This window comes from Bactrocera neohumeralis, chromosome 3 (genome assembly GCF_024586455.1).
Source record: "Bactrocera neohumeralis isolate Rockhampton chromosome 3, APGP_CSIRO_Bneo_wtdbg2-racon-allhic-juicebox.fasta_v2, whole genome shotgun sequence".
NCBI classification, from domain to species: Eukaryota; Metazoa; Arthropoda; class Insecta; order Diptera; family Tephritidae; genus Bactrocera; species Bactrocera neohumeralis.
Genome location: NC_065920.1, coordinates 76,482,746 through 76,508,972, shown reverse-complemented (window position 1 = coordinate 76,508,972; position 26,227 = coordinate 76,482,746). Strand labels below are relative to the sequence as shown.

At 36.4% G+C, this 26,227-nt stretch overlaps 1 protein-coding gene across 1 annotated transcript in view; it reads left to right on the top strand.

The window, feature by feature from the left end:
• Positions 1 to 26,227, top strand: part of LOC126752139 (serine-rich adhesin for platelets) — a 226,881-nt gene that overhangs the window by 524 nt on the left and 200,130 nt on the right. The window lies entirely within an intron of this gene.

The window sequence follows — 26,227 nt, the reverse complement described above, 5'->3', positions numbered from 1 at the left end:
GTCAAATAATCACTTATTTGTTATAGGATACGTTGCCATACTTCAGAAAAAGTCTAAGAATAGCTAAAATATTGCCGTTATAATTATTTGATTCTTTTTTTTGGTAAATGTTGTTACAACACTCTTTATCAATATTTTTTTCGGTTTTTAATCTATTTTAAATTTATTTTTTTATTGCTTTTTTTTCAATTTTATTATTTATATTTCATATCAAAGTAAAACTATTTGAATTATTATATTCATATATATTTTTGTACTATCATCACTCGAAAATTGAGTAGTCGAAAAAGTCTTTTCGTATTTCTAGTCAAACTTCCACCTATTTTTTAATATTTATAATAATGAACTTTATGAACCAAATATGTACTGTTTTGGTCGACCACTTTTTGCCACTTTTCCGATAGAGACATTATTCCATCAGCGTAAAACTTTTCTTGTTTTTTGGCGAAAAACTGCGACAAGTCATTTTCACAGGCTTCTCTTGAAGCCAACTTTACTCCTTTAAGGGAGTTCCGCATTGATCAAAACAATGGGTAGTCCGATGGTGCAAAGTAAGGGCGACCAGGCTGAATCAGCTCATAGTGGATGATTCCTTTCCATTCCCACCATACTCGTATAAGCTTTGGAGGCGTCAATCCTGGCTTTGCATTCATGTGTTGAGCTTCACCACGCTTGGGTCATGATCTTTTTCGCACATTATTGCCGTATTTGATCCACTTTTCGTCTGCTGTTACCATTTGCTTCAGAAATGGTTCGATTTCATTTCGTTTCAGCAAAGAATCACAGATGTTAATTCGATCCATTAAACTTTTCACAGACAATTCATGTGGTACCCATACAATTGAACTTATTTTTGTAGCCAGCCTTTTTTAAATGGTTCAGAACCGTTTGATGATGAATGTTAAGTTCCTTAGCGATGTCATGGCTGCTTATGTGACGGTCCTGGTCAATCTTTTCCATAATTTCATCGACTTTTTCACCGATAGGTCGACCAGAGTGAGTTGCATCTTTCACATCGAAATTTCCAGAACGGAAGCGAGCGAACCATTGTTGTGCTACACGAACTGATACAGCACAGTCTCCGTAAACTTCATACGTTCCATTGGTGGCTTGGGTGGCATTCTTCCCTTCCCTTTCAAAATATAGCGAATTTCTTCATTATTTTCACTCATTTTTGAACGGCTGTAATTTTTTTTCAACTTCCCCGAATTTAATTTTTTTTGTTAAACGAAGTTTCTCTAATACTATGTATGTATATGCTACAATGTGATTAAAAGCACTGGAGATATACGACTACAACGACATCTATTGACAAAATACGAAGAGACTTTTTCGACTTACCAATATATGTATGTTTACTAATTCAAAATTATGTCAGTCTTAATTATGGGATTACAGTGGTTTCTTCGAGTAAAAAACGGCAAATTTTCAATATTTTTTAAAAATAGAAAGTCTTATTTTTTTTTAGTTTTTAAACGAAAATATTCAAAAGTCTACCACGTCATTTCCGTCAGTCCTTCGATATGAAGTGCTTGTATAGAAATCTTTTTCAATTGTTGAGATTTATTCACAAAATTTGGAATGGATTATTATTTGAGGCAATATTTCAATATTCGAAGAAATCGGTTCGATCGGACCACTATAGCATATACCTGTCATACAAACAGAACGATCGGAATGGAGTGCCTGTATGGAAACTTTTTTCATTCGACGGGATATCTTCACGAAATTTTACATAGGTTATTGTCTAAGGCAGTAATCCGACTTTCGAAGAAGTTTTTCCCATCGGATCACTGTAGCATATAGTTGCCATATACATACATAAACTGAACGATCAAAATCAAGTTAAATATTTGTGAAGGGTTATAGCTTCGGTGCATCCGGAGTATTATTTTCCTGTTTTATTCTTAACTTTTTATTTTTTTGAAGTTTTGATTTTATTTTAGCTGTTTTTAAGTTTATTATATTTTCTACATATTTTTTTCCAATTTTTTATAAACGTTTTTTTATATTTTCTACATATTTTTTTTAATGTTTTTTAATACAAATATCATTTTTAATTTTCTATTTTAATGATTAATTTTTATATTTTCATATATATTTTTTTTATTAATCTGCCAAAAAATAAATGTCCGTCTTAATTAAGTTGCCAAACAATGCTCCCAGCTTATAGCCAAACACAAAAGTATGCACAAACATACATACTATATAACATACATACATACTATATATATAAACATTTTCAGTGACTTTGCAAAACTAGTTTTGCAGCTGATTAATGTTCCTTCAAAACCTATCTACAAACAAACAAACTCGGTTGAACCTTAGCAAATATATAGCTGAGCTATCTTTCGGTGTGACACAAGATGACTCAGTTTTCGAATCCATTAAATTTGCTAATTCACACAATGAGATTTTTTAAATTGCACAGAAAATTGAAAGTAATTTCATAGTTACCTTGTAGAAAATTGCCTTACAATTGCAGAAGCATGCATACAACAAACACACCTCTACAAATGTATACATATATTTCTACTTATTATATTTTTGTACTAAGTACGCTGTGTTTGGCAGTAATTTGAAAGATTATTGCTTTAGGTGTCAGAAACTTTCGATTTTTATGTGGGTGTTAGCGTTTTGAAGCCACTTACCGCGGTCAAATTTTGTTTTTCTTACCAGGAAATGAACTTATGGTTCCATCTGGGAGATATATTCACATACATATATATGTACTAAATATCAGATATTATGCTCGAAATTTGAAGAGCAAAATATATACTTTTCGACAAAAGTTTGAAATTTAATTTCTAAAAAAATTTGTAGTTTCGTCAGTCGGACAACAGATTGAAACGCGAGGTGTGTCTCGAACCAAAATTCTTATATTTAATTCACACAGGGTTTTTAAGAGTCAAAATTTTGATTACTTCCTTGATCATTACCTGTATTCATTCCTAAATAAATTATTTTGGTTAAGGGATTTGATATAATTTTATACAGAAAAATCTTTCTCCTGCTAAAGGTTTAATAAAAAAAAGTTTTTTCTGACATGCTAGTGGATATAACCCATTAATGGGTTACCATTTCCTGAAACTTCTTTCACTGGTATCTAGTCCTTTGATCACACTACAGCCGAGTTATGTATATTAGTCTTACTTCTGATAATATTTTCCGGAATAAATCCTATAAGAGGTTCACTTTCTAAGAAACCTATTTCGTGAGTCACTGAAAATTTTGCAAAAAATCTAAAAACGTTCCAATAAATTGTCAAGATTCGCAGATCACCGGCAAAAAAACTTAAAAAAAAAATAAGCTTGAAGAGAGTTTGTATTAACTTAAGCTCCACTGTGAGGCATCCAGTATGTGATAATAAATATTTTTATAACTGCGCACTCATTTCTATTTTTAAATTATATTCCATTTTACGATCATTTCGAAACACAGAGTTCAACTAATAAGCAACAACATGAAAAGTCGCTTTTTATTGACATTTATTGATTTCCACTTTCCAAAAATGGGCATTTAAAGGGTCTCGTTCAACGCAAACGAGCAATATTGCTATGAATAAATCAATAAATATTCAGAAAATTAGCTATAAATATGATTTTCTAAAATGGCAATGCGACAGGAATCAAGCGCTAATGAATACACAACTACAACAAAAACCAAAAGCGAATAAAAATGCTACACATTATTTTTTGTTTTAATTAAAAAATGGCAAAAACCACTTTGTAGGCAAATGTTTATACAATTTTTTTATACACACACACTCACAATTACATCGCGCGATGTCACCTTTTGAGCTCTCTTTACACAGATGTTTTGTCTCGATTTGGTATAATTCATTTTGGCCGCTTATGGCACTTGGCATTTGCAGCGCAATTAACGTAAAATGCCAAAAACATTTCCTCACCTTTTTGTTGCTGTATTACGTTTTTCTTTAACTTTTTTTCGTTTTTATGGAAAAGAGGCCGTTTGTTTATAAACAAATGCAAGATTTTGTGGGAGTGTTTTACTTCAGATTTCAGTATCAGCTTTTTCGTCGGTTTCATTTGAATCGTGCTTGAAAGTATGTCAGCGTGTATGTGTGTTTTATGTAAATGTGGGAGCGCCTCTGCTCGAATTTGAAGGAGCAATCACACTTGAATTAATTTAAATGTGATTCGAAGAAATTAGAGAGTCCAAGTTTTTATCGTGAAAAATATGTGTTAATTGATTAAATTGTGAGAGAAAAACATTTACATACACAGGAAAAAAAATTAAAATTAAAAAAATATTATATCATTGTGTTAAAAATAAAAAAAATCCAGTTAATTTATAGATAAAATAAATCGTTTATTTATTTTTTTCGGAGGAAGTTCAGATAAATGTCTTCCGCATCATTATTGTGTGGTAACAGCAATGGTATGTGCCACTCACAGGTCACTAAAAACTCTCCTCTAGAGAACTGTTGCCCACCCTGGGACTGCCTTTGCACTGCTTAAAGTTGGCGTTCCATATTTGTCGTCTTAAGACTTATATGTCTGTGTAATTTCACGTTCTTCCAGTTTTTATCACCTTGAACCATGACAGTTATGATCTTATCCAAATTTGGAAGGCCGACAAAAGTGTCATTTGAAAAATGTGTATTCAGCATCATTTTCGATCGCATCGTTGTATATATTATACAAGACGGCTCTTCGACTTTTCCTATTTTATATATGTATATACCCATTTTATGTTTCCCACTCTTTTACGTTTCTGATCAGCCTGGCCGTCCAATTACAATGCCAATCCTGCTCCCAATGAGCTTGCAATAGTTCCAAGATAGCGTTCTCTATTCCTCTTTTGTGGTGATGACATTTGTTGCTTGCTTCTTCAATGTCCCCATTTTCTTTCGTCCACATGCCAATAAGTCGATGGCCTTGCTTCCGCTTATTACATATACAGCTTCGTCTGAGACTGTGCGATATGCCGATACTGCCATTAGAGCAGCTGTGTGATACACCTTTTCTACGGCTTTGTGTCGGTTATTTTTTCTCAACGAATCTGTCCATAACTCAGCAAAACATTCAGAGTTCTGACTTCAAAAGCTTCCGTTTTTCCTGCGTCGGGCCCCCGTCGTTAACTATGAATCTATTAAGTTGGAAAGTTATTTTAGACGCCTTTGCTGAGGCTTGTTGGATTCGTGCCCAGCAGGTAAGTTTAATATTGTAGTTGACAACTTATGTTGCTGTTCTCATGTCTATTATAGTTGGAATTGCTTCTTTGTTAGCAATATTTGCTCGCTCTTTTGAGTGGTTGTTTTATGCAACAGGATTCTGCCTTCCAAATGACTCCTCCGCATTAAGCTGAGATATATGGGTATTTTAAAGTTTTCCTCTAATGCTTCAGCCATGTTTTTCGTGGAACGCTGTTGAAGGCTTTCCGTCCGTTTGTGCTGTGCACTTCTTCATAACAAATTCAATTTCTCCCAGTATTGATTTATCAGCTCAGAAACCGTGTTGTTTGGGTGATAAGCCTTCTGTCCTCGTAACTGTTTCTTCTATCCTTGGTTTGAGCAAAGTTCGAAAAATCATTTATCAGTTGTGTCAAGTATATAGAAAGGCAAGTATGCTGGCATATGCTGACATAAACTGTTGTTTTTCCCAAATTATTAGGAAAACGCCAGCTTTGGGACAGTAGACCCAAAGTAGTAGAAGTTCTAGTAGTGTCTGGGCGGTATTTGGCTATTATCTTTAGTACCATTGCTGGTATGCCGTCTGGTCTAAATAATTTGTCGCCAGTTGCAGCTCTTCGATGGTAAAGACAGGTGCGTCGTTGGAGGATTTCAGCGGTCTTGTGTAAAAGTAGCTAGTTAACAAACTTCAATAAAATCTTTCTTAACAAGTTTAATTATTTTTATAAATAATTTAAGTTATAAAATGAAAAAAAAAAAATTAAACCAAACATAATAAGATATATAAATTGCAATATTTTGTTAAATTTGCCCATATTTTTTATACAGAATAAGTATTGATAATACTATCAAGCCGGATAGGAACTTAAAATTCAAGGTAGCAGATCAAATAATATTAATTATTAAAAATGTAACAAAAAATATTAAAAAAATATATAAAAAAATACGTAGAATTAAAAAAAAATTAAATTTAAATTCTACATAAATAAAAAAAATATTTATTATATAAAATAAATTAAATAATATTAATTACATAAAATACGTAAAAAAAAAGAAAATTACTACTTATTAAAAAACTATAAAGTATAATTAAAACACATTACTTCGTATTTATATTTTTTTGGTTGAATTTTTTTTTCCGAAAAATAAGTTATTTTCACTTTTTTGATTGTGTAATAAATAAAAATTTGTTGGAGTTGAAAAAAAAAATTAATTTAACATACAAAATTGTCAAAAAATGTATATATAAATTAATCCATAAATATTTTGTATTTATTAATTAAAATACAATATTTGGCAAATATTGTCTGAAGAGAACCAAGCAACAACTTGGAATTCTACATAGTATCTCCGTTCCTCTCTATAATATTCTTACCAAATGCATATGTATGTACATGAATCTATCTACATACATTTGTGTGCGTGTTTGCATGTATGCGCGCAATGTAGCTTTTTACACGTTCACTGTGGCATGCAACAATTTCTAGGATGACTGCATTCTCATTCTGTCGCTGCTGCAATCGTTGCCAACGCTATTCCGTGTAGTTATTATGTTGCACGCAAACATATGCAACAACAAACACGCGCCTAGCTGTAAAAGTCATGAGCGTTTATGTTGCTAATAACAATTAGACAGGCGCCAATGAGTTGGCGAAGCTGCCACTTGCACGCATTTGTTTTTGCTACAAAATTTGTAACAGTGAAAAAATATTTATTAATGCATTTCAAGAAAAATATTTCTATTAAACCACAAAACTATTATATTTTTCTTTAAAAACATAATTTTGTAACTACAGCTGGCAACGCCATTCTCCCTATATGCAACGCTATGTCTCGAAATGCAGTGCCTGCATTGTATGTTGCATGCGTCTAGGCCACGTTGCACACAATTTGCTGCCACATGCAATTTTCTTGTTGTTGTTGCTGCTGCCACATACAACAATTTGTGTTCTGCCGAGTGCAGTTAAGAATTTACTTCATGCGTAACACAGCCGGCCCGGCCGCATAGTTGGCTAGTTAGCTGGCTTATGCCACATGTGCAACCGGCAATTTAGAACGAGAGAGCGAGAGAGAACGCAAAGCAACGGCGGTTAGAGCGCGATGGTAGGTGGCAAGTAACGTCAGCGCTCATGTGGTGTGCTGTAAGATGTGCGACGGAGCTGTCATTAAGTAGTGTTCACGTGAGGATAATGACATTTCGGTGGCTGCGTGCAAAAAAATAAGGGAAACATGTGAGCGGCAACGCAAAAATAATTAGCAAAACGGGTTGGTGGACGCTGGTTGGTTGGCTGAGTTTGCGTGCCAGAAGATCGTGGCGATCGACAACCTGTTCCAGGAACCCGTTTCTGTGGCGACTTGACTTGTGCGCACATATTTGCAACGTGTGTGAGCATGTGACCAGGTTTATGCACCAGTGTCCTCAAGGCCTATACATATTTGCGGTGCGTTCCGTTTCTTCATTTTTTTATGCATTGTGCGTTTAGTACGCAACAAAAAAGTTGCAACAAATTTGATACTTCCTTTGTGTGTATGTATCTTGTGTAACATTTGAGAAGCCCTCAATACATGGTGGATCGGACAGCTTGCTGGCGCCACCGAACGGAAATTGATTTTTTAATGAATCAATTTATGTCTCTGGGAACTCAGAAAATTTGAAATTTACTCGCAGTGAACTGACTAATTTTTATTTTTTATTTTTTTGACTCAACTGTTGTCAAATCACTTTTTATCTTCTAATAACTGTCATACCTCCATTTAGCCTGGTTAAAATATGTCTGAATTTATTTTCTTTGTTCTCTTCACTTATCTATTTCCAATTTCCTACTTCCAACTGTATTTTTACAGCTATTAATTATTTGATTACTAATTTAGTCACAAACCGCCGCTGCTTTGCACACGGTTTACATTGCGCTTTAGTTCCATTCTCAGCTTTATTGCGGCCAATGGTGGGAACTTCGCGGTCTCTCGTTCCTCGGCAGCGCATTGACATTCAGCATACAATTATTACACATATACATATGCTCTTTTATTATGCACTTTGTATTGCTATGCACCATAAAAAAGGTTTTAAATCAAATCCGAATTTGCATACAAAAAGCGGGAAGAATTCATACGTCAATGGCTTTTGTGGTTTTTCATTTACTCGCCGCAGCTAAATGTGGTTTTTGAGTAGACAATTTTATTCCAAAGAAAAAAAGATAAATTAGTAGTACATAGTAGTTTTTGCTTTAACCTTGGTTATTTAATACCCATAATTTGTTTATCACTGTGAAAAAGCTAAGAGAAGTGCCGGGGAAATGTTCATAACTTGTGTTTAAATAGTTAATTACTAAGGTCCCTGCTGGTTTTTGCTTGATAAATCTTGGTTTTTTGATAACTTCGTCGAGAAGTTAAGACTGAATCCATATTTGGAATGTTTGTAGAATGAAGCGACAAATAACTTGATCAGATGCCCATGATAGTTTGAGAATTTTCAAGTAAAACTTTTTTATTTTTGTTGACAGCGTTCATTTGCTTTTTGATTGCCTCAAAATTTTTGGAGGATCGTCGTCAACTATGTTTTTTTTACCCTTTACATTCTGAGTTTAACGTTAATAAAGAAATTTGAAAGAGAAAAATAAATATTCGACTCGTTCTTCGACAGCGCTAAAACAGATTCTACACTGATGGAGTGGTTACGGCTTTCTCCGTGTATGAAACCTTAAAAAAATATTCTCTTATTCTGAGTTGCTCTTAAAGAGCAGGAGTGCAAGTCGAGTAGAAAATTGTTCGACTGTCTGTTGTGATTGCAGTTTCTCTACGTCTAACCTTCCTTATGCTTGTTGTACAAGATAGATAAAACATTGGAGACGTGTCTTCCATCTATCACAAGCTAGATGAATTTTCTTATGCTGGAATCTTGTACTACATATAACCACCTCGGGCCTCGGTGAAGTCGATCAGTCTCAACCCATTTAGGAATATTTCATCATGGGGACTGTATTTACCGGTCCCTGTGCGCTCCAAAAGCTCACAGAAGGCATCCTTAGTCTCATTGTTCTTCTCTTCCTTCGGGACGTGGGCGCAAATCAAAAAAAACTTCGCTTTGATGCGGATTGTGGCTATACCTTCCTTCACCTGGGTGAATGCCAGGACTCGGCGATGGGGTCTCCCTCTCACCATCGAATTTGCGCTCCTTTATATGCCCACTGTAGTAAATGCCACAAGGACCTACTCGGTTCAGTCCTTGTCCCGTCTATCGTACTTCTCGGACGGCGGAGATGTCAGCTTTTACTTTTACGCGGACATCAACCAGCTTGGCTGCGGCAGCTTCCCAATTAAGGGACCGGACATTCCAGGTGCATGTTCTTAAATCGTTTGCCATGTTCGTTATCAAAACGGGGGTCTCTTATCCGAGGTTGTTGTGTCCTTTTCATTGGGGGAATTTTTTACATAGCGGGCCGCAAACCCATCAAACGGATGTTCTTTGGCTACCCAGAGGATACTTGGCCTAAGACCGGAAGTCGTGAGCTGCTTGAGCCATATGTAAAAGAATCGTTTCTGGCCACTTCCAAGTGAATGGCGCTCAGACAACTTTCCTCACTTCGACACATGACTCCACTAATCCTAACTAGTAATTACTTTAAGCATTACTAATAATAACTGTAATCATTAATTGTCCAAAGTATGGCTTGAAAACGTCGAATCTTCTTGGAAGATTTCAAAGCCCATAGAGTGAAGCGATGTCGCTGGGGAAGGTCGAGCGTCTTCAGTTATTGCACTAGCTGTATTTTCAATGCCTGTTATCTCGTTTTATCGTTGTGATCAAACTATTTGATGCACTCAATGAAACTACTTATATCCTAAATGTTTTTTATAGACAGCTATTCAAGGTTTAGAAGGTTGCTGATGAAGTCCACATGTTCTATGTCGGACTTGTGATTCAGCCAAAGAAAGTGTAAAACTGTTTCCTCATTCTCTTTTAACTTGCAGCTGTGGGAAATATGATTATAGGGCAGATCCATATTTAGCGCATATTCTCACAAAGGCCAATGTTCCGTTATAGTAGCTTGAAGTCTGTATCTACTCTTTCTGAACCTATTTAATAAGTCTTTAGTTCTCGTCCTGTCATACTTAGGCTCCGTTATTTTTAATTTGGTTATTGATTTACAGCTGTTCTGAGCTATTTGCTCAAAGTGAGTACAAAGCTCTCTGAGCATGCTACTAAATTCACCTAGAACACATCTAGAGAGGCTCCTTGACCCACTCGTCTGCCTTTGCGCTGTGAAAAATGCTCCTGTGTCTGAATGATAATGAGCTTAAAGCCTTCCTGCAATTTTGGACTACACTGGAATTAATCTTTGGTGTCGACAAGGTCAGCTATTCCGCCCAGATAGTTGTGTATTTAGTTACTTTCTGTCTTTTCACATAGTTATTCAGTACAGCTCCATAGGCCTTCTCTATACCCAGTACTTCCACTAGCAATCCGTTTGAGATATCACGACTTGACAAAATATGAAACATTTACTAAACTTGAGTTCCTTTTTCAAGTCGTTTGTTTTAAAGTGACTATAGAAAGATTTTATATAAATCATATTTTACTGGTTTACTCAATCCGGTGATCAAAGCTAACGTCAGGGATAACGAAAAGACAGCATAGATCGCTAAGTGATGGTACTCATATCAAACTTTCTACTCTTGCATAATTTTAGTGCTAATTTGTGTCTTCTACGCTTCAAAGCTCGTCGGAAGCAAATCATAAAATACATACAAACATTTTTGGATGTAAAAAAGCCAACTTTCAACCAGCTATCCGGTCTGAAATGTCAATGAAATGCAATATTTGCGCTCCATCTTTAAGCACATAGTAATTCCTTCCGAATCTCTTTACCGTGCTCCATATAATTAAGCACATGTGAGTCTCTTATTTTGTGAGCAAATCTTTCGCTGCGACTTCCGCGCTAATCGGCACTTCAATCAGCACCGAAAGCGGTTGTAAAACCTCAGCGTCTTAATCAACACTGGCAATGTGAGAATATTCTCATGTGAGACAGATTTCGACAGTTTCCTCCATACAAAGCGTCTCACTCTATGTAAATAAAAGTTTTGTAGTCCGATTGTTGCTCAAGCAAGTGTTTGCATACATATGTGTAGACCGGTGTGTGCCCGCACATCTTCCTTTGGCCCATGACTTGTTGACTGAAGCGAAGCGTGTTGAAAAGTCTATTGTTTTGCGCGAAGACTTGAAAGAAGCGATAATTTCTGTAGTAATAAAGTGAAGATGTGGCGTAGAAAATAGTCAAGCGCTGAATAGGTGAGAAAAATTCGCTTAAGCATATGCACACATACTCAAATGTGGGCACACATACTCATATGTGATCATACATACTCACACATGTGGACACATACACATATACTCATGTGTCTATATGCGCCCGTAGAGTGGCAAGTTGTGCTGGCTGCTGGTTGTTGGCTCCTATGAATGAATGAATGGTTCAACAGGTCGCCATTTAAATCATTTAAAGTTGTCTATACAAAGTTGTGTTGTTTTATTTGTATGTCTGTGTGTGTGTATAATTTCGTTTTATGTTTCATTTATGTGAATTTGGCTGGCACAGTGACTGCGCAGCAGAGCGATTTTTATTAGCTGATAAATATCATACACCATTTTATGCTACATTGTAGGTACTTGCAATTTTTTCTGAAATTTTGTATGCTTCTTCTTCTTCTCTTAAAAAAATCATATTAGCAATTTATTGCTGTTTATGCTTGTATATGACGTCTGGCATGCAGAAATTTACACTGTGTTCACACATACATACATATGAATATACTTAAACATATTTGCTTGCAGTCTGCAGTTGCTTTTTTGTTGCTGCTTTGCTTGTTTCTTTTGTTTGTTTGTAGTATTTTGTTTGCGAGAGCAATTTTTGCTGCAAATATTTTTTATTTTTCGATTTTATTTTCCAGCAGCGGTCATTGCTCGCATCTATTAAACACAATATCAGTTTTACATATACACATATATACATACTTGCATACATGTATACATATGCACATGAGTATACAATTTTTTAATACATATTTACAATTCGTTTTTTCCCTCATCGATGAGTGAAATCAACAACTTTGTCTTCTTTTCTTTTCTTTTGTTTCGATTTTATTTATTGTGTGTTGTTGTTTTTTACACCTCATAATGAATTTAAACATCTCTCACGTTTGTTTTATTTGTTATATAATTTTTTAAAATTTTCCCTTTTCAAATAGTTGCGAAATGAAATTTGCCGGCACTTTTTCTTCGTGTTGAGACTTTTTAAAAGCTACGTTGTTGTTTTTTGCCATTCATTGTGGATACAATGTTTTTTAAAAAAGAAAAAATGTAAATTGATTTTTTTATTAATTTGTGTTTTTTAATATTTATCAACAGGTCGTCACAACATTGTGATTATTGATTTCTTACATAAATAACACAGAAATATTTTCTTATTTTATTTACTTGCTTAATGCATTTGAACTAATTACAAGGTGCGTTCCAAAGTAAACAGGACTTAAAAAAAAAAACAGAACAAATGGTTTTTTCGGCAAAATCAATTTATTTCATTTAAAATAGTCTGCTTCAATACAGCTTTTTGCACGGTCCAAAAGCATGTCGGACGAGTGTTTTAGCTCGTTGGTCGGTATGGCCGCCAGTATGCCGCTGCAAGCCTTTTGAATGGTCTCTACGTCTGCATAACGCTTTCCTTTCATGGGCAAATGCATTTTTCCGAAAAGGCAGAAGTCGCACGGTGCCATATCAGGTGAATACGGGGAGTGGTTAATGGTTAAAATGTGATTTTTGGTCAAATAATCGGTCAAAAGCATCGATCAAATGTTGGATTCTGAGCAATTTTTGGTCGTCAGTCAATTTGTGCGGAACAAACAGTGCACACACCTTTCGTAAGCCCAAATGTTCGGTCAAAATGCGATAAATCGATGTTTTGGAGATGTTCAATTCCATTTCCATGAACTTCAATGATGATTTCGGCTGGTTTTTGATGAATTCACTCACAGTTTCGATGGAATTTTCGGTGATCACGGATTTTGATTGACCCACATGTTGATCGTCATTTATGTCCTCACGATAGGCAATCACCGCCATAAACTTGTTTCATCAATTGAAACGTTTCGGTAAAAGTTTTACCAATTTTAAAACAAAATTTAATGTTGGCTCTTTGTTCGAAGCTCATTTTCGCACCGATAACGCAAACATATTTACACTTAAAACGCAATAACTTCACTTCCAATATATGAAATGTCATGAAATTCTCACTGGACAATCGATAAAGATAGCAGATTCTAACGCACCAGTCGATATATAGATGGCGCCACCAGGGACGCTAGATTCAAAAAGTCCTGTTTACTTTGGAACGCTTCTTGTATTGTACATTGAAAATAAAATTTTATTCCTTTGGGAAATTTAACGGCGTATAAAAAGTCTGTAATGAGAAAACTATAAATTTCAAGGATACCGCAGTGTACAAAATGGATATGGTACTCAGAAGTACCGTCGGGTTTGAGGAGCTTATAAATATTCATTTATTAATGTCATGATATTCGGCGAAACAGTTTTTTGCTGACTGTGTTGGCGACTGACTCAAGCTTCGTTTATGTCACCAATATTCTTTTTACTTCATTAGTCCTTGAGCAGAGTGATTTTTTTATTTGACAGTGTACGTCATAGGTATTAACGAAGGTTATTTCCAAAAGCTCCCAAAACAATCTATGCCATTTCTTAGATCGCTAGCCTATCCCGTAGGTATTTCGCAGTTGATTTGCCTGGTCTACTCCACCCACAAATGAGTTGTAATCTTTAACAGCAGTTGGACATTGAACATGTATGTATTTCCTGCCCTTTTAATCCCTGCTCAGTTTCATGGAAATAAGACGGCAATAACATTGGTTTATTATCTATTAATTTACTCCATTCATTATTGATCGTGAGTCAAAGCGCCTCTTTTCATTTGCTTATTTGGCTTCATGTTTGAAGGAAGTCCTTTTCGTTTGCCTGTAAGTGCTCCACATGCAAACACTTTCTGAGTTTGGTGGAACTCTAAAAGTCTATATACTATACCTACTTGTTCCTTCCTCACTCATCTTCTGTGAGGGACAAAACCAAATCCTTTGTCACCAGTTTTATCTTTTGGTATATTTGTCGACAAACACCAAAATTTATGACTACAATTAATTGGTTTCATAGGGCAATATTGTTTGATGAAGCTTCTGCCCACTAAAATAATCATAGATTCGTCAACTAATAATCCCTTGCTTCCGTGATACACCCCTGCTGAAAGCGTTTATTCACAGCGTCAATCATAGGGCATATTTTGAATAGCCCGTCTTTGCTGTTTTCCGTGATTTTTGAATTATCATTTACATGTGAAAATCGTCCATTATCTTATTGCCCTCGATGCCTTTGTGACCAGGCTTCTGGCGACTTATGGACGATATTTGGAACAACGTTGCAGACTTGGTTGCTGTTTGGCTGTACACGTAGTTACTGTGGCTTTCTCAATAGAAAATATCTCTTTAAAATACATAGTATCTTAAAACTCTGAACATGATATCCTTGTCAATCCGTATAAATGTTGTTCTTATATGTTTAGTCTTGAATCTCAACCTTATTTCCCAATTGAAAAGTGGGATTATGAATATGGTATTATATCAGAAATATCCCTGCTGAGTTAAGGTATTCGGTACGTAGTACGGTATCTCCGGTCTTGGAAATGTGTGGTTCCAATTTAACCCATGGTGAGGTCAACGACCATTTGTATATTTTAGCGAGCCCAACAACCCTTAACGACGTCAATGAGCCTTGTGGTTGTTGACATCGCTATTTTCCCCATACTTCGTAATTTGTCCCGACTCTCTCGAGTCAAAGAATTTTGCATCATAGCATCGTGGCTTAAAATATTCTGCCATCAAATTTTCAACAGCGCTGCGCTGCAGAGCTCGCGCTACTAAAAGTAAAATATGGTTTTGTGAATTTGTTCTCCACAAGCTTTGGCAATCTTTAAAAGCTGTCTTAAATCCAAATTTTACTTGATTCTGTAACGGCACTTTAAGAACCATATGCTAATCCCTACATATGCAAATACATTGTGTTTATGACCATAAAGTGCTCGCTGGCAAACTTACAGCTAAACCCACTTAAAAGCGGATAAAACGGAAAAGTCAAAGTCGTAAGGTAAAGCTCTGTAAATGTAAAAAGATTGGTTTTGATGGCTTTGACATTTGCGGTAAGCACGTAAAAACCCTTTAGTATGTGGCTGTATGTGTGTAAGTGAACTGTCTCTTACAGCGATTTCATAATTTCACGCTTATAAAAAGCGAACCATAAACAATAAGCGCGTCTTAAATGTAGCGTAAAATACGAATGTCTGCTGGTGAGCATGCGCGCGTGTGTGTGTGAAATTCGAACACATGTGGCATAGAAAAGTGGTTTGGCTATGAGTGATAGGCACGCTATTGAGGTCAGCCACGGTGACTGTTCAAGTTCTAAGTGAATAAGCGTTTATTGAGTTGGCTGATGGAGCTGTCGAAGCAAAAAAATAGATAGAAGTGGGGAGAGGAGGAAACAAAGGTAGCATATGGGTAAAAGAAGCGCGGTTACCGGCTTGAAAATATAGAAGAAGTACCAAAAGCCGAAAGCCAGCTTCCCAATGATGAGTCCGTCGAAGTTGTCAAATAGTTTTAATGTGGAGAGAGGAGGAAAGAAAGTGAAGCATATAGAAAAAGCGCGCTTACCGGCTCGGCTGGCTTGAAAATACATATGAAGCTCCAAAAGCTGAAAGTCAGCTCACCGCCAAGATCTGTTTGGATACAATTTATGATGCTGTTAACTGTTTGTTGTTATTGTTATTTGTTATTATTACAGCTGTTGTTGCGGAATGCGCTTTTATTAGCATGGCTTAAAGCTTTGTGCCTTGTCTTTCTATGCTCCACGCTGTCAATCGTTGGAAGAGCTGGAGAGCGCTCATAGTGCTTAGATAAAATATATTGGGGGAAAAGAGAAGTGTGGTGTAAAACGCTCGCGGCTGCACAATATACAACCGCAAGTGATTAGAAAGCAACGCGCAGCGCAACAAAGAATCACGGCACAAAAACACCACAAAATGCGAAGAAATCAAAGTTTTCTAATTGGAGTATATCGAATAGACACTGGCGCGTGAAGAAAGCAAAAACAGTAAGGTAAAGAGTCAACAATAACAAAACAAACAATTGCCAATTACAAAAAGCGTATCGGAATTCAAGTAGTAGCTGGAAAAGAAAACAGGAGTTGAGCAGAAAAATCGCAAACTCTGCCGCCCCCCTTTCGCCCCACGTGATCTCATCGCATTACCACATTTTACATTGTGGACTGTTGCTGCGCAATGAAGCGAGAATTCCCTACTTCAGCGCCATTTGTCTTGGCTGTTAGCTTGTTTTGTAAACAAATAAACAGTAAGTCGGTGAAATGGTGCGAGTTGAGTGGCGCATGAAAGAAGCTGAGGAGCTGAGTAGCTATAGAAATTCAATCATTTGTTATGCGTCCGTCAAAGTCGGTGGCGTGCTGCATGCCGACTTGTCGCTTTTTATAGCGATTTTAATTGGCTCGGTGCGCTGCAGTCCATTTCTCTCGGTTTGCGCAGTTCCGTGAAGGAAGTTGTCAATTTGCTACGCTTCGGCGTTCGAAAGTCTTGAAAGGAGACTTTTTCTTCTTCTGCTGTAATTATAATTAGAAGTGAAGTGTGGATAAATTGAAATATGTTTGTAAGCACTTGTAGTGAGAAAGTTAGCTGTATGGGTCAGGGGTGTGATAAAAAGCTATAACAATATCCGTTTGGTGAAGCTTTCGATTTGTATAAGTTTCACGAAACCTGCAGCTTCTTACTTGACTCTACAAGTGCTGGGTTGATTTGAGTAGACGTTAAAAATGTTGGCGATTCTGTGTTTCCCAAGCAGATTCGCGCCTCTTCTTGGTTAGATACGAGTATAAGCTGGTCATACCGAAGTAGGCCCTTTCGTAGTAAAACAAAAAATAATAATTTATTTCACTTGATGTTATGGAATGAATTGATCTCCCACGAATATATATCAATACTAACTCTTACGACCACTTAACTGCTCATCAATCCAGTAAAATCTCAGAGAAGAAAATTCTACTAAAACCAACATTCATAGCCACGGGACATTAAGTTAGGTTTAGTTAGGTTGGTCTGGTAGACTAATGAGCCACATATAGGCAAGTTTTGGGCCTTTTCGATACTAGATGGCGTTTAGTTACGAAATCTATGAAGAGTAGTCATCCTTTAGGGGAATTTCAATAGAATCTGTGGTCTCACTATCGATACCACTTCCAATGTCTCATACCATGAGGCCCCCAAAGGCTTAAAGTGTCGCCTTTTTAGTGTGGGACAAGCGCACAAGAGCTTCTCCATTGTTTCCCGGATGCCCCACTCTGCAGGCGTGTGCCGCCAACAGACAGTGGCCTGTGAATATTGCTATAATGTTTTTGTATGTTTCCGATCTACCGTTTTATACATGACTCTTGCTGTGGGCATTCAAATAGATCGTTCCGATGCGTTTTCCTTACCATGCTTCTATCCAGGTCGAAGTATAAGCAATGTTGATCACGTTTTCGGGTGGCAGCCGTTCACCACCCTTGACAATCTCATCCACTATATCATTACCCTCAATGCATTTGGGATCTGGCATTCAGTGTAAGTAAAGTTGCTTGCTTCTGGTGACACTCTCCACTGCTATTGCCCTGCTTTCTTTTGGCCTATATGCGAATCGAGCTTAAAGCCTTGGTTTCGCTCTTGATTCTGGAGTTGTTAGCGACTCTGCAGTTTTCTCAATAGAAAATATCTCTTTGAAACATACTACGGCTTAAAAGGCGGCCTTTGCATAACTGTGAACATAATATGCTTGTCCATTTGTATAACGTGACTTTACGCCAACCATCTTTATGTTTACTTTGAACCTTCGTTCCCAATTAAAAAGTGTGATCGTGAAGTTGATGCCTGCCAAAACCCAATTACCATCCGAGCAATGCATGATGGTTCCATATGTAAATTCCTTTGTAGCCAGTCGTCGTCCCGCCGATGTTAACGCGCTGTTTTCGGCGAAGAGGTCTATAAGTGACAGGTTCAACACTAGTTCCGCCGTAGAAGTCGTACTCAGAGCTCCACAGGACATTAACCAACGAAGGAACTTTTCAACTTCTACTCGAGTGTCCTCTATATGAACGGAGCATGTATGTATGTATTATCAGCTGCTATAAGAGAAATCTCTTTTTACAACCAATGAGAGTAATATCATATCAGTCCTCTGAAAACTTAAGTATTTAGTGGCAGATAGAAAGATGATATATTGTGAATATATGCACTGCGACCATAGGTCTATTGTGCGCTCTGATTCTTTCACATAATTTTGTTCAATCCTAAAGCTATTAGAAAATCTATGATGCCTGAGGGCTTGGTGAATTTAATGTGACACTCCAGCATGGCTTCTAAATGCGTCAGCTTTCTTGTAGCCAACGCATTGCACTCCAAGAACTTGTGCGCTGTTGTGACGGATTTTAGCTTACAGAAGGGACAAGTTTCGTCAGAGCTCAATCCTATTCTGTGCATATGTTTCGTCAGTGCTCATATCTCTTGTGTCATTAGTAGTGTCCTGTAAGAGTTCCTTTTAGTATTCTTAAGTTATTTTTTCCTAAATAAAATAATATTTTAAAATCTGCTGGTGTTGTAGCCGTCTATTTGTTGTTTCGATTCTCTCATTACGTCACCACTATACTAGTACCTGTCTCTTATTTTCTTTTCCCCATGTCTCAGTTCCCCTTTTATCGCCTTTATAGGTGTGTCACCTTATCCAAAATAGCCGAACTTTATTCCGTTCTACGGCATTACGGTTTACGACTTCGGTTTTTATGATGGAAAGATGATCCCCATCTGTCTAGCTACATAGAGCTATAATTTATTTTTTTTTACAAAAAGTTCTGTAAGCAAAATATATTTAATACATACAAGTAGTTTTGGAATATCTTGTAAAAGAAATATTTACAATGAAAATAATCAGAAGGCTAAAAGACTCCATCAAATCTGATAGAAAACTCATCATTAGTGATTCAAATTAAATAACAACTCATAATTATTTGGCTCCCCGCTGATTATTGCTAACAATTACGTTTAACACGTTTATTTTCTGACTTTTCAGCGTAGTTTATGGTCCAAGGTCTCCTAGTCTTATGGATACATAATCGTACTAACGAAAATTCCGATTTTTAGGTCAAATATTTTCATTTCCGCCCTTGCTTGTCAGCATTTGAAATTTAATTGCATTTAAGCCGATTACATATTTACGGCTTAAATGACAAATACGAAATGTATTTGAGAAAATTTTGAAAAAGTTATACCGTTACAGCAATGCTGCTTAGTACATTGTGATGACATTTGATGACTTAAGTATCCAAATGACAGGAAAATTTGAGGTTATGTATTATTAATAGCATTGAATAATAATTTAATTGAGCTTGGGTGAGTCAATCAAATGCAGAGCATAATTTAATTTCGGAAAAATTTTGGCAGAGTTAATAGTTTTTACATAATTGATGCAGTAGCTCCAGTCACACCACTTCAGGTAGCCAAACTGTAAACATTCCCAGCAAGTTTTCTTTTCTTATTTGAATTTTCAGTTAAAACATATCGTAGAAAGCTCCGATCAGTTGTTTTTCAAACATCATTGAACCTGTTACGCAGTACATTAAAACGTCTGCCCTTTGCCAGAAATAAGACACAATGAACTTTGGCGTGTTGAAGTGTGTCTAATTAGTTTCTAAATCTTTCTTTCGCGTTTTCAAGTAAACCAAGAGCGCCAAGAGCTCTTCAAGCCTATCAAAAAACCGGTAAATATATGTACAAATTTTTTGTAATAATATATAAATTTCATGCTCTTCACATTAACTTTTATGCTGTAACTAATCCCATTCCTCGTATTGCCTTCGCGGCTGTTATTACATGCGCGTAAAATACTATTTATGCTTTTCTTCTCCACATGGCGATTATTCAAATGGATCTGACGACTGACTGCGGGCATTGTTTTAGCTGAAGCGTTAATGTAGTTCCCTCTGTCTTGGGTTTCCGTGTTAATCATCGACATAATAACATAGTACATATGTACTTTTATAACAATAATATACTTTTGCATATTAATTTAATTGCTCACGTGATGTCCATATTTAGGCGCTGTTCATACGCTGTAAAATATTTATATAACTTTAGTGTCATACAATTTTATTGTATATACTATACATATTGTCACTTAAAATGAAAAATAACGTAACATCATTTTCAAAAGTTTACAGGCGAAGGAAAAGCGCTATAATAGGAACCACTCATATTGAAACAAAATTTGAGTTTTGGTTATAAAATGGTTATAAATTGGTTATCGTACACACCTATTGATTAGAGTTTTAGTTATCAAATAGTTATATATTGGTTATCATACACTCACATTGATTAGAATTTTGGTTATTAAACGGTTATATATTAGTTATTATATCTGACAGCGGTTTTAAATTTGTCTTAGATGATACGCTATTTTGCATTTTAGGTGCCTATATACTTTATATTTGAAAAATAAATTTGTCTTACGTTTTTGTTTTTTAATTTTCCCATTTCCTATTCTGTGTACAGCTGAGTGGAATTGTCATATACGTATGTATTTCTTCGGAAGAAGTATTGCTCTAAGGACCACTCTTTCGAACCCATAGTTTATGGCTCTCTTTGTTTTGCTGGGAGGACCGACGGACTTCGCATTTAGCAGAATTAGCGCTTGTCGATATGGTTCCCCGGTTCGCTCCAGCCTTATTACCATTCAGTCATGCGTGGGTGGTGACGGGTTACAGTATTTGAGGATTTCGTCAATCACTCAAGGTTGAGCTGACAACCAGAAGCGAGGCGTAAGGCGAAGCGGAAGGGCCGCTTTATCCACAGCCTGGCTCACTTCCATACCTTCCCTACCTTAGAGACTGCCACTTTATATAATACAGTCGATCGTTCATCGGCATATCTAATGAGTTTATAAAGCCCATGGTGCCATCCGGTACTGTCACACCGTGGGGGTAGCCCCCATTCGCAGTCTTTCTCCAAGAGTGGCTTCTTTTTCATGCGACCTCTGGTTTAGCTTCAGTTGCGTTCGGTTTTGCCCTAATGTCTTCGCTCGCGCTCAGCACCATCTTGGTCTACTCGAATGTAGCGTTCCTCATTTTGGCCGCCAAGCAGCGGTCTGCCATCAGCTTCCTATCACTGTCTTTCTTCTGCTCCCTATAGAGGCCTTCATGAGTCGAGGCAGTTGCGACATTAGCCGGTGCCAGGTGTCAGAATTCCACAACCACAGTCCAGGGTTTTACCGAAATCGTATAGAGCTAATCCTACTCATAATTCATTTTCACAGCTACAGTCGTCAGGAGTTAATAGGATGAATTTACCTAAGTGTATTGAAGATTTCTCGAACTTCTCTGTCTTCAATATTAAGTCTTGCTGATTTGTTATTAACTACTTGACTCAAAAAATTTATTAGTTATACCAATGCTTGACGTCGACTGCCTTTGGCGACCCATATCGCCTAACAATTGGCCGGTAAGCGAGCACTTAGACTGTATTCCTTGGAATTGTTTTCACCTGCTTATTGAAAGGTTATATAATGAAGGTTTTTTCGAAAATACTTCAGAAGAAGGTAAAAAAGTCCAACAATGTGAGGTTACATCGTTCACATATTCTTTCAGAAAGCAAATTAAAATAAGAAAACAATTTTTACTACCGAATCTGGACCTACAATGCAATTAAAGCTGTTTTAAATATAGGTCGTTGAGTGAAAATTAAATGGGGGTCCAAAACGCCCCCTCTGTACGCAGAAACATATGCAAAGCTAGCGTAATTTCTAAACATATTTGAACGGCCGAGTCAAGAGCCGTAAAATGAGCTCGCCATTATAGTCTAAACATAAGAAATACAGTACTCGTATTAGCACTGCGAGTAAATTACTTCCTCTAACTCCAAATGTTAAGGCAATTCCATTCGCAATGCAAATTCGAATACATAGTTGGCATTCATATGCATAGAGGTGCATATTAGAGACTAAGTGGTCCAGCACAAAAGAAAGGCATGGTCCGCTGCTTGTGAAAAGTGAGTTAAGCCTTTGTAAAGAGCTATCTGCTGAGACCAAGTTGATACCACAATGGCGGCGTTGGATGCCTGGAGGTTGGCTTTTAAGCGTTTATATATGGTGGGTGCCGCTGTTGTTGCAGGATTTGTGTGTGACTGCTGGGTCATATGTGACGTATATTCAAATGCTAATGAGCTTGTTGTTGCTTTTTGTGTAAAAACTCAAGCAGTTTGCGAAATTCACTTGTTTGCCGACATCTGCTGAGAAAATCGCCATCACATGCAACAACAACAGCAACAACAAATAATGAATGAAAAGTTACAAAGCTGAAAGGCACTGCAGGAAGCTAGTGCGCCCAACGCATAGCGGGGGAAATCGTGAGAGCGAACGATATGAAAATGCGATTGCGCTGCTGGTGGCAACAAAGGCATCGCGAGCATTTTTTCGCCGCGTCGGGTTATTCAACTTGTCTGATTGTTGTGCCAATGCATTTTCAGCAATTGTTTGTTGTTGTTGTTGTATATATTTTTCAGCAATTTTTCATTTTATTTCGTTGTGCCAATGTTGTTGACGTGGGTGTTGCTCACTACGCGCATGCAGTTGCCTTTATTGTTGTTGTTGTTATTATTTGTTTAGCAAACACAGCTGTTGGCAACGCCAACCCGCTGCTGTCTGTCTGGCAGCTCATTGTTTAGCGATTGCGTTTGCGTTCGCGAATTTTTGCGTGCTCCATGAGTTATTGTTGTTGTCATTTGTTGTTACCACCGAAGTACTTGCAAAAAAAGGCGAAATAGTCCGCTGCGTTTTTGCTGTTTACGAAAGCTACCAAAAATAGCAACGCAAAGTTGCTGCTGTGTCTCTATTGTTGCAACAATATTTCTTGCTGTTGTTCTTGTTGTTGGCCACATGATTGCGGTATTGTTTTGCCTAACCCGCGGCCAGTTGCTCATAACCAGCAATTTTGTTGCCAGTTTGGCTCGCGCCCACTGCTTAGCGGACCATTTTTTTGTTGCAACACACAGTACTTGCCACTTCTATGTGGCACATGCACAGAAGGAAAACATTATATTTATACCCTGAACTGGGTATATTAAGTATGCCATCATGTTTGTAACACCCAAAAAGAAACGTTGGAGACCCTTTAAAGTATATATGTACATATATGTATAAGTGATCAGCATAACAAGCTGAGTCGATTTAGTCCCTCAGTTTTTGGGATATAGTTTTGAAATTTTGTGCACGTTCTTTTCTTGTCAGCAAGCTACTTATTTGTCAGAACCGTTGACATCGGACGACTCTAGCATATAGCTGTCATATAAACTGAACGATCGAAATGAAGTCCTTGTATGGACAACTTTTATATTTGACGAGATATCTTAACGAAATTCAGCATGAGTTATTATCCAAAGCAAACGTATAATCTCCGAAGAAAGTCTTCAAATCTGTCAACTGTAGCATATAGCTGCCATACAAACTGACAGATAAAACTCAAGTCCTCGTATTGAAAACTTTTTTATTTGGCGAGATATTTTAACGAAATTCAGCTTGAGTGATTACTTAAAGCACCACTCCAATCTCCGAAGAAATTGTTCAGATCGGACGACTATATCATATAGCTGCCATACAAACTGACTCCGCAATCGCAAGTCCTCGTATGGAAAACTTTTTTATTTGGCGAGATATCTTAACGAAATTCAGCATGAATTAATCCCCAAAGCACCGCTACAATCTCTGAAGAAATTGTTCATATCGGCCAGCTTTAGCATATAGCTGCCATACAAACTGACCGATCAAACTCAAGTTCTTCTATGGAAAGCTTTTGGCGATGCTATTATGTTAAAATAAAAAATGCACATATGAAGGGTATTATAGCTCCGGCGCAGCCAAAGTTAACGTTTTTCCTTGTTTTGCAAAGCTTTTGGATTTGCGTTGAAATAGAGTGTTGCGCTAGCTTTTTGCCCGCCTGTTGCTTTCATTTTCAGATGCATAATATTTCAAAAACCGAATTTGTTTACCTCCGAGTGCCATAAATTTATTGTTTTTGTGCATTTTCCTTTTGTATTTTTTTCGATTATTATTTGTTGCAGCATTGTCTGGCAGCTTAGAGCCACTTGACCGATATATAATAATATTTCGTGTTACTTTTTTCCACTTTGGTGTGTTTCGGCAATCGATTTGTATTACAAATGCTGCCCCCACAGCTGTCTTCGATTTATGTTACGCCTTTCATTTCGTTACGTTAAGCTGCCTTTTTTGTTTGTTAATATTTTTCTATTTTTTCTTGTTTATTTAATTTTTTTTCTGAACAGCGGAAGTAGGTTAGTGTTTCAGCAACGGAAAAAACCGAAGCCAGTGTGGCAAGAAAGGAAATAAATGTAAAAAAACACAAATACTTTGTGAAAGAAATATTACCGCCGACCGTCTGTGACTCATTTGTATTTCGACGCTAACGGTATTGTTGAAATATGTTTTTGAAAGCTTCTTCAGCTTTCTGTTTTTCGCAAGTATTTCTCTTTAGCTCGCTTCTACAATTCAAATTTGTCGCATAAATTTTGCCTAATTTTATGGGTCACTTGATTTTCCCACCGTCAGCGTTTGAGCCATGGCTCACTTTCCCCTTTCCCACTTTGTTGCTGTCGTCGCTTCGCTTTTATTCGCAAATGAGCCCAATTGAAAATTTCGACGTGCCTGCTGGTATCGCCTTTAAATCACTGCGTTGGCCGAAAAAGTCGATTTTTTGGTGGAATTTTTATCCGCTTACCGTCATCGCTGACATACTTAACGTGGTTAGGTTTCTGTGGGTGTAAAATATGACTTTATGTAAATTCAAGTATGGCGCCAAATGTTTTAATCGAATAATTTTGAGAAAAAAATTCGAAAATATTAATTTTATAATTAGATAAAAAAGTATAATTCCTAATTATTCTTGATGCAATTAATTTTAAAATAATTTGGTTAAAATGATGTTTTTTTTCGTACTATTTTCGATTTATTTTCATTTCCCTACTAATTTGACTCCATTTTATTGCATTCTAAGTTGTGTATGACCTCACAACTCCTCCTGCTGCGCTAAAAACTGTTGATATGAATAATATTCCAGCCAACTACAATAACGGCAAAATGAAGTTAAAGCGAAATTCCAAAAGTTTCAAAAAACTGTCATCGTGTTGGAGGGAAAATTAGCAAATTATTGGCGAGAAATATGTGTTCGGAATTTTTAATCAGCAATCTGTTGCGATTAGTGGGCGAAGCCGCTATTTCGATTTTGCACGCGTTTTTATTTACTTTTTTATTCTCTTTTAATTGTATTATTAGCTTTTTTATTTTACTCTGTTTTTATTAGTATTGTTTTTTTTATTTTTTTATATATTTTTTTAATTTTTTTATTTTTTTTTGTAAACAACATGTGCTGGCGAAGCTGACAATGGCTTGTGTTTATTATTATTTTTACATTTGGCTATAACACCCTCGACATGGCTGCTATGTCTGGAATTTCAATTAAAGTGAAAGGCCTTCATATGGTGAAATAGGATATTAAATTATTGGGCGTAGTGTTTAATTGTTGACAGTTGATGGCTTTATTATGGTTTTCTAAATTTATAAGCCATTAGTATGGGTGACAGTGAAAGATAAAAAAATGAAAAAAATTAAAAAGATAAGAAAAAAAAATAATATAAAAATAATTGGATGCTAGTAATGTTGAACTACTAGGATATCCTTATATTAATTATTACTTACTTTAGGGCACACTTGTTGGCATTAAATATACATACTTCCAAATCAGTAAAAACGTGCAATTTGCTTGAAGACACATTTTATTTTATAATTAAAAAAAATATTAATATATATTTATAGAATTTAATGTACTTTAACAATCGGTATTTCATTTGGAAAAAGTTTCACACCGTC